Source organism: Hemitrygon akajei, chromosome 4 (assembly GCF_048418815.1).
Source record: "Hemitrygon akajei chromosome 4, sHemAka1.3, whole genome shotgun sequence".
NCBI lineage: Eukaryota > Metazoa > Chordata > Chondrichthyes > Myliobatiformes > Dasyatidae > Hemitrygon > Hemitrygon akajei.
The window spans coordinates 77,542,094-77,555,735 of record NC_133127.1 but is presented as its reverse complement, the minus strand read 5'-3'; the positions used below and the strand labels follow the sequence as shown (position 1 = coordinate 77,555,735).

Here is a 13,642-nt window from a genome sequence, read left to right as displayed (position 1 = left end):
AAACCACATTACGTTTGGTAATCCCCAATCCAGAGTCCGGAGAGGCTGCTGCGTATCGATATCGTGCTACTGTCTTAGCACGTTCCCCGGAAAGGAACTACAAACCCATCAGACAAAACTAAAGCTACAAGACATACACAAAACCATATAGTTACATATAGTTATAGTTAACATATAGTTTTAATAGTGCAGACAATACCATAATTGATATAAGACTAACTGACAAAAGACCACATAATTATAACACATAGTTTCAACAGTGCAAAGCAATACCATAATCTGATAAAGAGCAGTCCATAGCACGGTTTAAAAGAGAGTCTCAAAGTTCCGACAGCCCATCATCTCACGCAGATGGTAGAAGGAAGAAAAACTCTTCCTGCCATGAACCTCCAGCGCTGCAGCTTGCCGATGCAGCAGTTTGGGAGCCCCGACGACAGCCAACTCCGAGTCCGTCCGAAAACTTCGAGCCTCTGACCAGCCCCCCGACACCGAGTACCATCTCTGCCGAGCGCTTTGACCCCGGCATCGGCCGCCAAGCAACAGGCAAAGCCGAGGATTCGGGGCCTTCGTCCTGGAGATTTTTCCGATTGCACAGTAGCAGCGGCAGCGAAACAGGCATTTCAAAAGTTTAACCAGATGTTCCTCCATGCTTCACAAGTCCGTCTCCATCAAATCAGGATTGTACACGGCATCCTACTTGACATATTACAGATACTCATTCCAAAGTGGCCGCTGCGCGTTGCATCGCGCCGCCATCTTGAAGTCATCCATGGTACAACTATAGAGGTTTTTGAGTGTATTTGTTGATATACCAAATCTCCAGACTCCTAATGAAGTATAGGCACTGTCTTACCTTCTTTATAACTACATCGATATGTTGGGACCAGGTTAGATCCTCAGAGATCTTGACATGCAGGAACTTGAAGCTGCTCACTCTCTCCACTTATGATCACTCTTTGAGGATTGGTAGGTGTTCCTTTGTCTTACCCTTTCTGAAGTAATCAGCTCTTTCATCTTACTCCACCCCACACATGGACAGTCCTCCAAGCTTTGGCCATCAGGCTATGACTTTCGTACTTTGATTGACCTTCTGAATTCCATCAATGGTATTGTTATGCCGTTGGCCCCCTCCTTTGTGAAAATCGCAAGAACTCTAGTTAAGGGGGGTCAACTGACCCAAGAGAGAGAGACGTGCGGAAGACCACGTTCTCCCAAGAAGCAGAATAAAGGTGACTTTGACTATTGTCTCATGGAGACCACGTGAAAAGCCCTCGGGCAAAGTGGGCTGGTTGAGAGAGAGATTGCATTACCTGCAACTTGATTGACACCTGCGATCCCGTGAAGAAGTATAAAGGCGGGTCTGAGGGGAGGACCCTCAGACGCACCCAGTAGACGCACCCAGGAGACACGAGATCGATTCCCGTGGGAGTGGGACGCCATTTTGAAGGAAGCCACGTGTGTTAGATTCCGAATTTGAATCTGTGGCTAAAACCAACGAAAGACTGCTTTTAAATAACAACGGGGAAGTCTGCTCCCCTGATTCCAAGGATTTGCTCTGCCAAGACGACGGGCAAGTGTGTATCTTTTCTAAATCATCTCTTTCTCTCTACAACGTAAAACAAACCCCAGCGGGTTCCCAGAAAGGAAAAGCCTGCAAACTTCTGAGTGACTCTTTATACTTCCGTTGGACTCAGTATTACCCCCTAGACAATTGTAGAGCTTATTTCTGATTGATTATGGTTACACCGGTGTTTTAGATTGAGTTTTGATGACGTGTATGATCTGAATGTTTTGTATTAACCATACGTTTGTGCCCTTGTTGAATAAAACGTTTGAAAATAGTAGCATCCGACTCAGCTGACCCATCTATCTTTGCTGGTAAGTTACCTGGTTACGGGGTTTTCGTAACAGTATCAACCCCTGGACTAGCCAATGACAGGTCTCTATGGCTCGAACTCCATGCGTACTGACTGACCAGCTCTTGTGCCTCCTCCTTGCATGGACATGCACCAACCTCAGATAGCCCAACAACCACAGATGTCCTTTGTCGCCATGCCCACGTTGCTAGACCATATGTGAAGCATAGATCTGGACTCTGGTTATCCTTTGTCCTATGTCCACATCACTGGCCTTCCCAGCGCAAAAATTTGGCTTGGCTCCGGAAGTCCTTTGTCACCAATCCACATCACTGGCCTCCGCAGCACGGAGTGGGGGCCTGATCTCTAAATCCTCCGCACTCCTGTCCCTAAACCCTAATCTGAGCTCTAACTCCCTACATCTCTGTCCCTAAACTCCACTCTGTACCTAAAACAATCCCTACAAACTTACCACTGATTCTGAGCCACAATCTCAACGGAGACCACAGTTTGGCACAATCTTGTGCAGTTCTGATCACCCAACTACAGGAAAGATATCAATAAAGCTTGAAAGGTTGCAGTAAAAATTTACATATATTTTGCTGGGTTTTCAGTACCTGAGTAATAGAGAAAAACTGAAAAGGTTAGAACTTCACTCCTCAAAGCATAAGAGAATGAAGGGACATTTGACGGTGGTATATAAAATTATGATAGGTATAGATAGGGTGAATGCATGCAGATGTTTTCCCAATCAGGATGGGTGAGAATAGAACAATAGGTCATAGGTTTAGGGTGAAAACAAGTACAGTGGATTCTGGTTAATGGCCATTTGGGGCAGTCGCTTACTTAGGACAACTCTTGAAGAACAAAAACTAATTGAGAAAATAGTTGGAAATATCTTTGTTTATTTGGGACACTATACCACTTAACTGAGACAAGAGACTGTTGCCAAACAGTTTCTAACTAGCATCTGTTGCATGCACTTGTGTAGCCGTTAGACAGTACACAATGCTTAGAATGAACAGTATTTAAAATAGAGTCAATCACGTGTGTTTGTGTTCAAAAATCAGCGATTTTTGACACTGATATTTGGCGAAAAATAAACAGACAATTCAGAACTGTTTTGCTCACTGCAGTATAAAGCGTTCAGGCTTAGAGATGTCAGAAGGAGCTGGGAGTGAAAATCAAGCAATTTCGCTACTTCAGCAAGTTTGGAACCATTAAGAACACTGGACAACAAAGATTTTGCTTCCTGAATACCCTTAGTGTATCTTATGTATTTTGGACTACTGATCATGAAAATCACCACGAGATTTCCCTATAATGCATAATTTTTAAAAAATAAACTTACGTTTATTATTTCAATTCATAATTCAAGTCAATTAAAATGTTGCCTACAATGTAAGCTGGAAAGTTTCCTATCTTGTCCAGGCAGGCTTAGGCGGCGCGGCTGCTGCACGGCAGGACAGGTTTTAGTAATAATTATTGGGTTCAAGACTGTAAGTATGGAATTTGCTATCACCAGGCACAAAAATTTCTATGAAAGATTTTGATATTTAAGACAGATGCTTCCCAGAATAACTGATGCCAAGATTAAGGAAAGCATTTTTGTTGGTCCACAAATCAAATAAGTCATCAATGACAGGCAATTTGAAGAATTTCTAGTGGGACTGGAGAAAATCACATGGAAGGCATTCAAGGAAGTTGTTGAAAATTTGCTCAGCATCTACAGAGAACCAAACTACATGCAGCTGGTTGAAAGCATGCTTCAAGCATATAAAACCATGAAATGCAACATGCCACTAAAGATTCATTTTCTGCATTCGCATTTAGACTTCTTCCCTGCAAATCTTGGTGCTGTTGGTGACGAGCATGGTGAAAGGTTTCACTAGGGCATTGCAGTCATGGAGAAAAGATACCAGGGCAACTGGAATCCATCAATGCTGGCGAATTATTGTTAGACAGTTAAGCAAGAAGCCTCAGACACTGAGGACAAATGAAAATCATTAACAAAATATTTTTAACTTAGTTGAACTATTGCAAAAATCTGCACCATTATGCAATTAAACACATTATATTCAATAAAAGTTAATTTGTTGTTTCTCCACATTCCTACGTGACACAAGTAGTCTGAAATTATATTTGTGTTCATCTTCAAGCAGTCTATCATAAATAAAAAAAATTCTGAGGAAGCAACACTTTTGAAAAAAATTGTCATCCAGTGAAATTTGACAGTATTGACAAACATCTTGAATATTACAACTAAAATGAAGAATTAGAGGATGCAATTGTCAAAGCATTGTATGAAGGCAGTCCATTATCTGCAAACAAGAGAAAATCTACAGATGCTGGAAATCAAAGTAATAAACACAAAATGCTGGAGGAACTCAGCAGGTCAGGCAACATCAATAGAAAACAGTAAACAGTCGACATTCTGGGCTGAGACCCTTCATCAGGATCGATTACCTGCACTCTGTGTCTACACTGAATTTGTTCATTCAGTTAATTAAAAGAATATGGCAGTGTACACTGAATGAATTCCTCCATCTACAACTATAAGGAACTAATACACAATGTTATACTACTATCATAATAGTGGTAGTGTTCTAATTTGTTTTGTATATCATTTAAGTACATATAACCATATAACATTTACAGCATGGAAACAGGCCATCTCGGCCCTTCTAGTCTGTGCCAAATGCTTACTCTCACCGAGTCCCACCTACCTGCACTCAGCCCATAACCCTCCACTCCTTTCCTGTCCATATACCTATCCAATTTTTTTTAAATGACAAAATCGAACCTGCCTCTACCACTTCTACTGGAAGCTCGTTCCACACAGTTACCACTCTCTGAGTAAAGAAGTTTCCCCTCGTGTTACCCCTAAACTTTTGCCCCCTAACTCTCAACTCATGTCCTCTTGTTTGAATCTCTCCTACTCTCAATGGAAAAAGCCTATCCACATCAACTCTATCTATCCCCCTTATAATTTTAAATACCTCTATCAAGTCCCCCCTCAACATTCTATGCTCCAAAGAATAAAGACCTAACTTGTTCAACCTTTCTCTGTAACTTAGGTGCTGAAACCCTGGTAACATTCTAGTAAGTCTCCTCTGTATCCTCTCTATTTTGTTGACATCTTTCCTATAATTCGGTGACCAGAATTGTACACAATACTCCAAAGGCCTCACCAATGCCTTGTACAATTTTAACATTACATCCCAACTCCTATACTCAATGTTCTGATTAAAAAAGGCCAGCATACCAAAAGCTTTCTTCACCATCCTATCCACATGAGATTCCACCTTCAGGGAACTATGCACCATTATTCCTAGATCACTCTGTTCTAATGCCCTACCATTTACCATGTATGTCCTATTTTGATCAGTCCTACCATAATTTGCAATTACCATTCCTACATAATTTGTTATTCAGTTAAAAAGTAATACTTTTAACTTTTTAAATGTAATTACTTTTTAACTATTTCCATGAAACTTCAGCTTATTGAGGGAACTGCTTATTTGGGCCCAAATGTACTGGTCCTGATGTGTTTCAATTAACTAGAATCCTCTGTATTTAAGGGGAATCAGAGGGAGAGCTTTTACACTGAGAGGATGGTGTGAGTGTGGAATAAGCTGCCAGTGGAGGCAGCAAGTGCAAGTTCAACTGCAACATTCATGAGAAATCTCAACAGGTTCATGGTTGAGAGGGGTATGGAGGTCTATAGCACAAGTGTATGAGACTAGGCAGCCCCTGCCAGAATGCATCAGAAGAACCATAGGGCCTGTTTCTATGCAGTAGTGTTCTATGATTCTAATTGTAATTTTCATCACTGCCAAAGGGGAAATGATGACAAATGTCTATCAGTATCTCATTTGTATAATATTAACGGGTTCTCAAACTACACTACAGTCAAATACTGACAGTTGCCACGTCCACAAGAAGATGCATAATGAATTCACATTAACACATATGGTATATCTACGTTCTTGATACTTCTACTGTACCTCTTCATTATCTCAGTGACATGGTCTGCAGTTCCATTTCTTCACTATATTTGGTGATTTGACAACAATAATTTTTCATTATTTGCAAGGTTACAAACTTGAAGAATTTTTGAACTCTATAACTCTTCTCTAACTTTTGCTTCCCTTGTTCCTAATCTGCACCCACCCATCCCCTCCAAACTTCACCCCAATTGATGCCATCCAGCATTACACCTTTTGCTGGGTTTTCATTGTTCCTTCTGATTATCACCTCTTTAATTCTTAATATTCAGCAATCAGCAGCGGCCTTGGCTTCTTTCCACCATATCCATCTCAATTAATGATGTGGACCTATTCTGCAAGCATTCAGAATCAATTGTAACACTATTATCAAACTGACAAACAAAACAACACTGTCTGCTGAACTGACTTTTACCTGCAGATGTTGAGAGGCAACATTCTCAATATATGCTTGTAAATTTCATTGGACCTTGCCCCCACAATATAGCTTGTTTTATTTAATCTTTGCAAAGAACCGTTTGGAATGTCATGGTAGATACATTGTTTCAGAATGTTTTTGATGCTACTAACTTCCTTCTTCCTGTCTTCCTAACTTGAAAATAATGCTTTTCCCTTCATCCAGTCACATGCCACTTACAACTGTGTTACCATCTGTACTGAGTTTTCTGGTCCCACATGGCTCATTTTTACCAAGCTCATCCAATCTCATTGCAACTTCAGGTCAAGATGCTGCCTACGTACAATGCTGCTTGAGTCAACATCTTCTGGAAAGATCATGAAACCATACATTTCTTTGATGTCTTTTCTGTTTGGTTTGTCGTCTTGAATGAGATTCTGGAACTGTTGGAGCCTGTGATTTTCAGTTTGGAGATCACTTGGGTGTCTCAGTGCTTAGTGCAAATCCATTTCACCGATTAAAGGTTCCATTGTTTACCAATAAAGTGACGAGGGAGATTGAAATATCAAGAAGAATGCAGAAGGTGAGCACCAGCTGCCTGCCTTTTTGGTCGTTGGGAAAATTGCTCTGCTACCAGAGAGGAGAGACTGCCTTTTGGTCTCTGGTGGATCGCTTTGCTACCGGAGAGAGGGGACTGCTTTTTGATCATTGGGGTATTGCTTTGCTACCAGAAAGGGGAGATTGCCTTTTGATCACTGGTGGGATCGCTCACTGCCGGAGAAGGAAAGACCTGTTGGTGCGCCCAGAGAATGTTACCCAATTTTGCTGCAGTTTTCATATGCATTTGGACTAGACTTATTTTTCAGTGTTAAAGTTTTTTGTATTGTGTTTTTCACCCAATCTTTCTCATTTTTTGTGTGCAGGGAGGACGAATTTGGAGGTTGATGATAGTTCCTTTCCTGGTTACATGGCTATCTCGAGAAGACGAATTTCGGAGTTGTGAGATATCCGAAGTAATGTACATCTTGGCTCTTCCACCAACTTTTTTTTGGATACAATGACAACTACGTTGCCTCTGCACAGATCCTCCATTTTTCCAATACATAAACCAGTAACCATGACATGGCTGCTTATACCTCTGAGAAAAGCCTTAAGATTCTTCACAGTGTAGTCCTGAGTCAGGTTCTCAAGTCTCCTGTAGTTCAAGCCTTCCAGATCCAGAATATATAAGCTGATTGACCAACATCTGTTGGTGACTGTTGTGAGCAGTCAGCCAGATCCAGCCCAACTATTTCAAACAATAACATGAACTTTCTCATCTGGATTTTTAATATTTACCCACATTTCTCCACATTTACCTATTTTAACCCTTTTACAATTTTGCACATTCTTATTAAAACTCCTTTCAACTTTATCTTCTCCAAGAAAGACTCTGTATTCCCTAATCTATCCTTATTCCAGAAATCCAGATCTTTGGAACTGAACTAGTAAATCTATTGAGCCCATGCAGCTTTCTTTAAAAACAGTGACTACAACTGAAGGGTTACTTGGGTATTAAATTTAAAACATTATCTAAATGTAGATGCATGATTATCTAAATGCACAGCCTATAAAAATCCAACTGCAAGATCTACAACGTTTGAGAGAAAATAACTCACCTCACATTTTCTTATATGAGTGCCCCCTTATTTTTAAACAACGGCCCTAATTCTAGTTTCACACACAAGACAAATAAATCCTCTCCACATGCACCCTGTCATAGCTCTCATGACCTTATATGTTTCAGTTAAGTCAACTCTCACTCTAAGTTCAGCAGTTAGAGTATGGGACTTGAGCCTAGCCTGTCGAGCTCAACTCTGCCCATTCATGTATTAGTCCAACTTTGACCTGAAATATTGGCTGCTTCTTTCCCCACAGATACAGCCTGACTTCCTGAGTAATTAAAATATTTTATATAATATATATAATTATATATTATAATATATATTATATAAGTATATATTATCACATATTATATAATAATATATTATATTTTTCTACAAAAAATGTTATCGGAAGTGCTTCCATTGCACTTAAATCCATCTTGATACAAGGAGACCAACAGTAGATACAGTATTTAAATATGGTCTCACCAATGCCTTACACTAAGTTTCAACTTCTGTATTCAATTCCCCAATCAGTCGGCAATAATATTCCATTAGCTTTCTTAATTACTCTCAGTATCTATATACTAGCTTTTTGCAAATAAAGTATTCAGATTTTCAGCATTCCAACACCATTTAGATCATCTGCTTGCTTTTTAGTGTTTCTGTCAAAATGGACAATCTCACATTTGCCCACATTATACTCCATTTGCCAGATCTTTATCCACTTCTTTAAACTATCTAAACCCCTTTGTAGCTGGCATCCCCTCTTTATAACTTACTTTTCCTACTACTTATCATCAGCAATATTAGCAACCATTCCTTCTTCAGTGCCTTCATCCTATTATTGACATAAATTGTAAAGAATAGAGACCTCGACACCAATGCCCAGATATATTTTACCAATCAGAAAGAAACGTGCCAGCTCCCACTTTCCTAATAGCTCCACAGTCTACTCTCTGTGCCAATATGTTACAAAATACACCATGAATTTTCCTTTTCTACACTAAGCTTTGGTGAAGCAATCTGACCAAATGGTTTCTGAAAATCTAAGTGCAGTGTATCAAATGGTTCCCCTTTGTCCATAGCATAATACTTCTTCAAAGAGGTCCAATTAATTTTTCACACGTAAGTTTGATTTCACAAAACAATATTGATTTTGCCTGATTTATTTGATTTTCTGGACTTGGAGTTTCAGAAGGCCTTTGACAAGGGGTCACACATGAGGCTGCTTAAAAAGCTACAAGCCCATTGTATTACAGGAAAGATTCTAGCACGGATAAAGCAATGGCTGATTGGTAAGAGGCAAAGAGTGGAAATAAAAGGAGCCTTTTCTGGTTGGCTGGCGGTGGCTAATGGTGTTCCATAAGGTTCTGTGTAGGGCGATTCTTTTTACTTTACATGTCAATGATTTGGATGATGGAATTGATGTCCTTGTTGCAAAGTTTGCAGACAATAGGAAGATAGGTGGAGGGTTAGGTCGTTTTGAGGAAATAGGGAAGCTACAGAAGGATTTAGACAGATTAGAAAAATGGGCAAAGGAATGGCAGATGGAATACAGTGTCGGGAAGTTTATGGTCACGCACTTTGATCAAAAAATTGAAAGGGCTGACTGTTTTCTAACTGAGGTGCAAAGGAATTTGGGAGTCCTTGTGCAGGATCCCTTAAAAGTTTATTTGCAGGTTGAGTCTGTGTGAGGGAGGCAAATGCACTGTTAGCATTCCTTACAAAAGGACTAAAATATAAAAGCAAGGACGTAATGTTGAGATTTTATAAAGTTCTGGCGAGGCCTTACTTGGAGTACTGTGAGCAGGTTTGGGCCCCTTATCTTAGAAAGGTTGTGCTGAAACCGGAGAGGATTCAAAGAATGTTCACGAAAATGATCCAGGATTAAACAGTTTGTCTTATGAAGAGCATTTGATGGCTCTGGACCTGTATTCATTGGAATTTAGAAGAATGAGGGGTGACCAAATTGAAACTTATCGAAAGGTTTCATAGGCTCCCACCTGGAAAATGGAGTCTCATATGCCAGACTGTTGTTAATAGACTAGTTTGGCGTTTAACACTATCATACCCTGAAACTGGTGGGGAAATTGTCCTCATTGGGTCTCAACAACCCCCTTTGCAATTGGATATTAGATTTCGTAACAGAAAGGCCAGTCAATTAGTGTGGGTAGCAATGCCTCTAGTCCCATTATGCTGAGCATTGGCACTCCCCAAGGTTGTGTGTTCAGCCCACTTGCTGATGCATGACTGTGTCGCAGGATTCAGCTCCAGCTGTGTCAAGAGAGAAAGTTGAGCAGCTGGTGAATTGCTGTGAGAAGATCAACCTAAGCCTAAACATGAAGACCAAGGAAATCATTGTGGATTTCAGGAAGATGCAGATGAACCACCCCCCTCTACAAATACATGGCACCTCCATAGAGAAAGTTAAAAGTACACCAAGCTCCTGGGAGTTCATATCATGAATGACCTCTCCTGGTCCCATAGTATCACCCTCCCAAACAAGACAGCACGGCAGTGCTTCCACTTCCTGAGGAGACTGCGGCAAGCAAGGCACCCCACACACTAGCTTATCTGCATTTTACTGTAGCACCATTGAGAGCATCCTGACAAGCTGCAATGCCATCTGGTATGGAAACAGGCAAGCATCAGTCTGGAAGTCCCAACAGGGGACTGTGAGAACAGCTGCAAGGATCATAGGGGTCTCCACACCATCCATTGGGGACACCTATCAGGAGCACTGGATACACAATGCCCTTAGATTAAAGATCCCACCATCCATCCAGCACCCTCTGACTTTTTACCATCAGACTTTCTCTGATGCATAAAAACAAGAACGGACAGGATGGGAAATAATTTCTTCCTTCAGGCCATTAGGCTTCTGAAAGTTAGAGATACTGATGTTCCTGGTATCAGGTTGAAGCAAATACGATAGATAAGAGGTGCAGCTCCTCCGACCCACATCCAGCCTCAACATGGAAGTAGGGGAGGCTGTAGACATACACATCAGTGTGGCAATGGGAAGTGAGATTAAAACAGGTGGTGACCAGGAGATCATGGCTGCTGTGCTGTTGCTTCACTTCTGCCATGTGCCCAGGACCGTACAGTTTTCTTACATGCAGTCAGCTCCAACAGGCTCATAATAACTTCCCAGCACACTTCAAACATAAAAATAAAACACAATGGATCTTTGGATTCACAAGTGCAACTAAAACCCAGTATCAACAGAAGTTGGTTTATTAAGGTAATATCCTCTGGAGTAGGTTCAAAAATTGACCATAAGAACATCACAAATAAAGTGGCTGATCAAGCCAATTACACCTACAGTATCTCCAACCTGATGTCATGAGCAATACCTTATATTCCATCTGAGTAGCCTCCAACCTGATGGCACGAATATCTATTTCTCCTTTCAGAAAAAAAAGACTATTTCCTCTGCCTCCCCTCTTCTTCTAATTCCCACTCTGGCCTTTACCTCTTCTCAGCTGCCTATCACCACACCCTGGATCCCCTCCTCCTTGCCTTTATTCAATGGTCCACTCTCCTCTCCTACCAGATTACTTCCTCTCCATTCTTTTACCTTTCCTCCCCACCTGGCTTCACATGTCACCTTCTAGCTAACTTCCTTCCCTCCTCCCATTTTTTATACTGTCATCTTCCCCTTTCTTTTCAATTCTAAAGAAGTGCCCTGGCCCAAAACATCAACTGTTTATTCATTTTCATGAATGCTGCCTGACCTGCTGCGTTCCTCCAGCATTTTGTGTGTGTTGCTTTGGATTTCCAACATTTGCAGAATCCTCATGCTTTATGTTAGTATCTGATAATATTGGTTGCCAAGAAATAACGTTAAACATAAATTTAAATATATAATATACTATTCCAGCACTAAGGTTAAAAGAATTGAATGTTGCATGCTAGAAAAACTTAGGATCCAATTATGTATAGGACAAATCAAACAAAGCATCGATGAACTAATCAGAGATAATCCTGTTACACAAAAAAAGAAAACTGAAACAAAATGAATAAAGTCACGTCTCTGTAATATCAGTGACTAAGTAGGATTTGAAAAATCCCGAGGGAGAGGATGAATAAGAGCCTTTCTCAATATGAAGCAAACCTGTCGGAAAAATGCAAATGGTTTCCTAATTATCTACAGGCTATTAACATGAAGTTCCAATTACCACCAATTAAAATCTGTTTAAACATTATGACAAAGTTTATTGAAATGTGGAGGGGGGGTGGAATAATATGCTAATTATTGCACAATAAAAATGCTAAGTGCCTATTTTGACTAGCAGTATAATAAATAGAAAATTTTATACATCTTGAATTGGTAACAGGCTATTCAACGCTCAGTCTAATTTGGAAACAATCCCATAGGTATCTGATGCACTTATGAAGACAGAAGGTTTATGAGCCTTCATTTTTAAAGAAAATCTGAACAGATTATTATCATTTATATTTCTAAAAATTAAATATGCTAACATTTGATTTGTCACAGCTAATTCTGCTAACAGTACAAGAGCAATTTGTTTCCACATTAAGCTCAATAATTTTTATACCAGATTTTATTTAGACCCATCTTTGAAATTTAATAGATAAGAAAACAGGTCATGATTTTGAAGGTACTGTGCTTTTGAAGGTATTTTGAAGGTATCTATCAACTACCATCAATCTAACAACTTTGATTCTAAGGAATTAGATAGTGTTTATCAGTTCACTGCAGACGGAAATGAACAATTTCCACCCTCTATCTCATTTTTAAAAGTTTTCCAAGTTTAACAAATTTCTAATCTTTTAAACTTTGTCGTTCATGTACAACTACATTTTTGAAACCAATCAATAACTCTACAATTTAATCAGAAATGTTTGTTTTACATAAACAGTGATCAAAATATAGTGAAAACATTCCCTATTCAATTGTTGCATTGACTGTAACCTTTCTATATATTGCCAAGTAAAGCTACATATGATGTCATACCAAATAACAGTTCAAATGGAGATCTAAAGTATTATTCTTGCATTCCACACCTACAGGGCCTGAAAATTAACATTACATACTAACATTTGAATTTTTTAAAAATGCTGTAATGAAAATAAATATAAATACAAGCTAGATTAAAATTTTCCTCAAAGCAAATTTGGATATATCTATCAATATGAACTACTTGCTCAAAATTTGGATGATATGAAGATGATACATGATGCACTTCAATTTTCACTTTGGAGAAGTGAGAACAAGATCTGTGCTAGAGCAGGAGCCATTCAAAAGAGTAAGCCTCGTGTGAATTTCATTTGGCCCAATAAAAAAAAGTTTGATTTAAATGGGACAGCCATTATAGGGGCAACCATTAAAGTGGACAAAATTAGAATGGGGAACTGAGACTTTGGCGAAAAGAGGCAGAGGTAAAGTACCTTGAGGCCCTTTTGGATCTGCCATTATGTGAGTGGGCCAGTCTAAGAGTTTGAGGTCTGAGGGTTCAGCTCAAGAGGTTTCAGCAAGGAGGCACAGGTGATAAGAAGGTATATAGTAGCTAACTAAAAAGATACCAAATAACAACAAACTAAATAAAACAGGGATGTAGAATCAGGTGATATGTTATAGCTACACGATGTGGGAGCTGGTGGATCCCATTGTTGTTCCTGGTGACCACATATGAAGCAAGTGTTGGTTGTTCGAGCAACTTGGGCTCAAGATGATGACCTGGAATCTGAGCTTTAAACACTATGATGCAT

The 13,642-nt window shown here is 39.8% G+C and overlaps 1 protein-coding gene across 2 annotated transcripts in view; it reads right to left on the bottom strand.

Moving 5' to 3' along the window:
* The window catches only part of lrba (LPS-responsive vesicle trafficking, beach and anchor containing), an 807,866-nt gene that overhangs the window by 441,968 nt on the left and 352,256 nt on the right, over window positions 1-13,642 (bottom strand). The gene's annotated exons all lie outside the window — the stretch shown is intronic.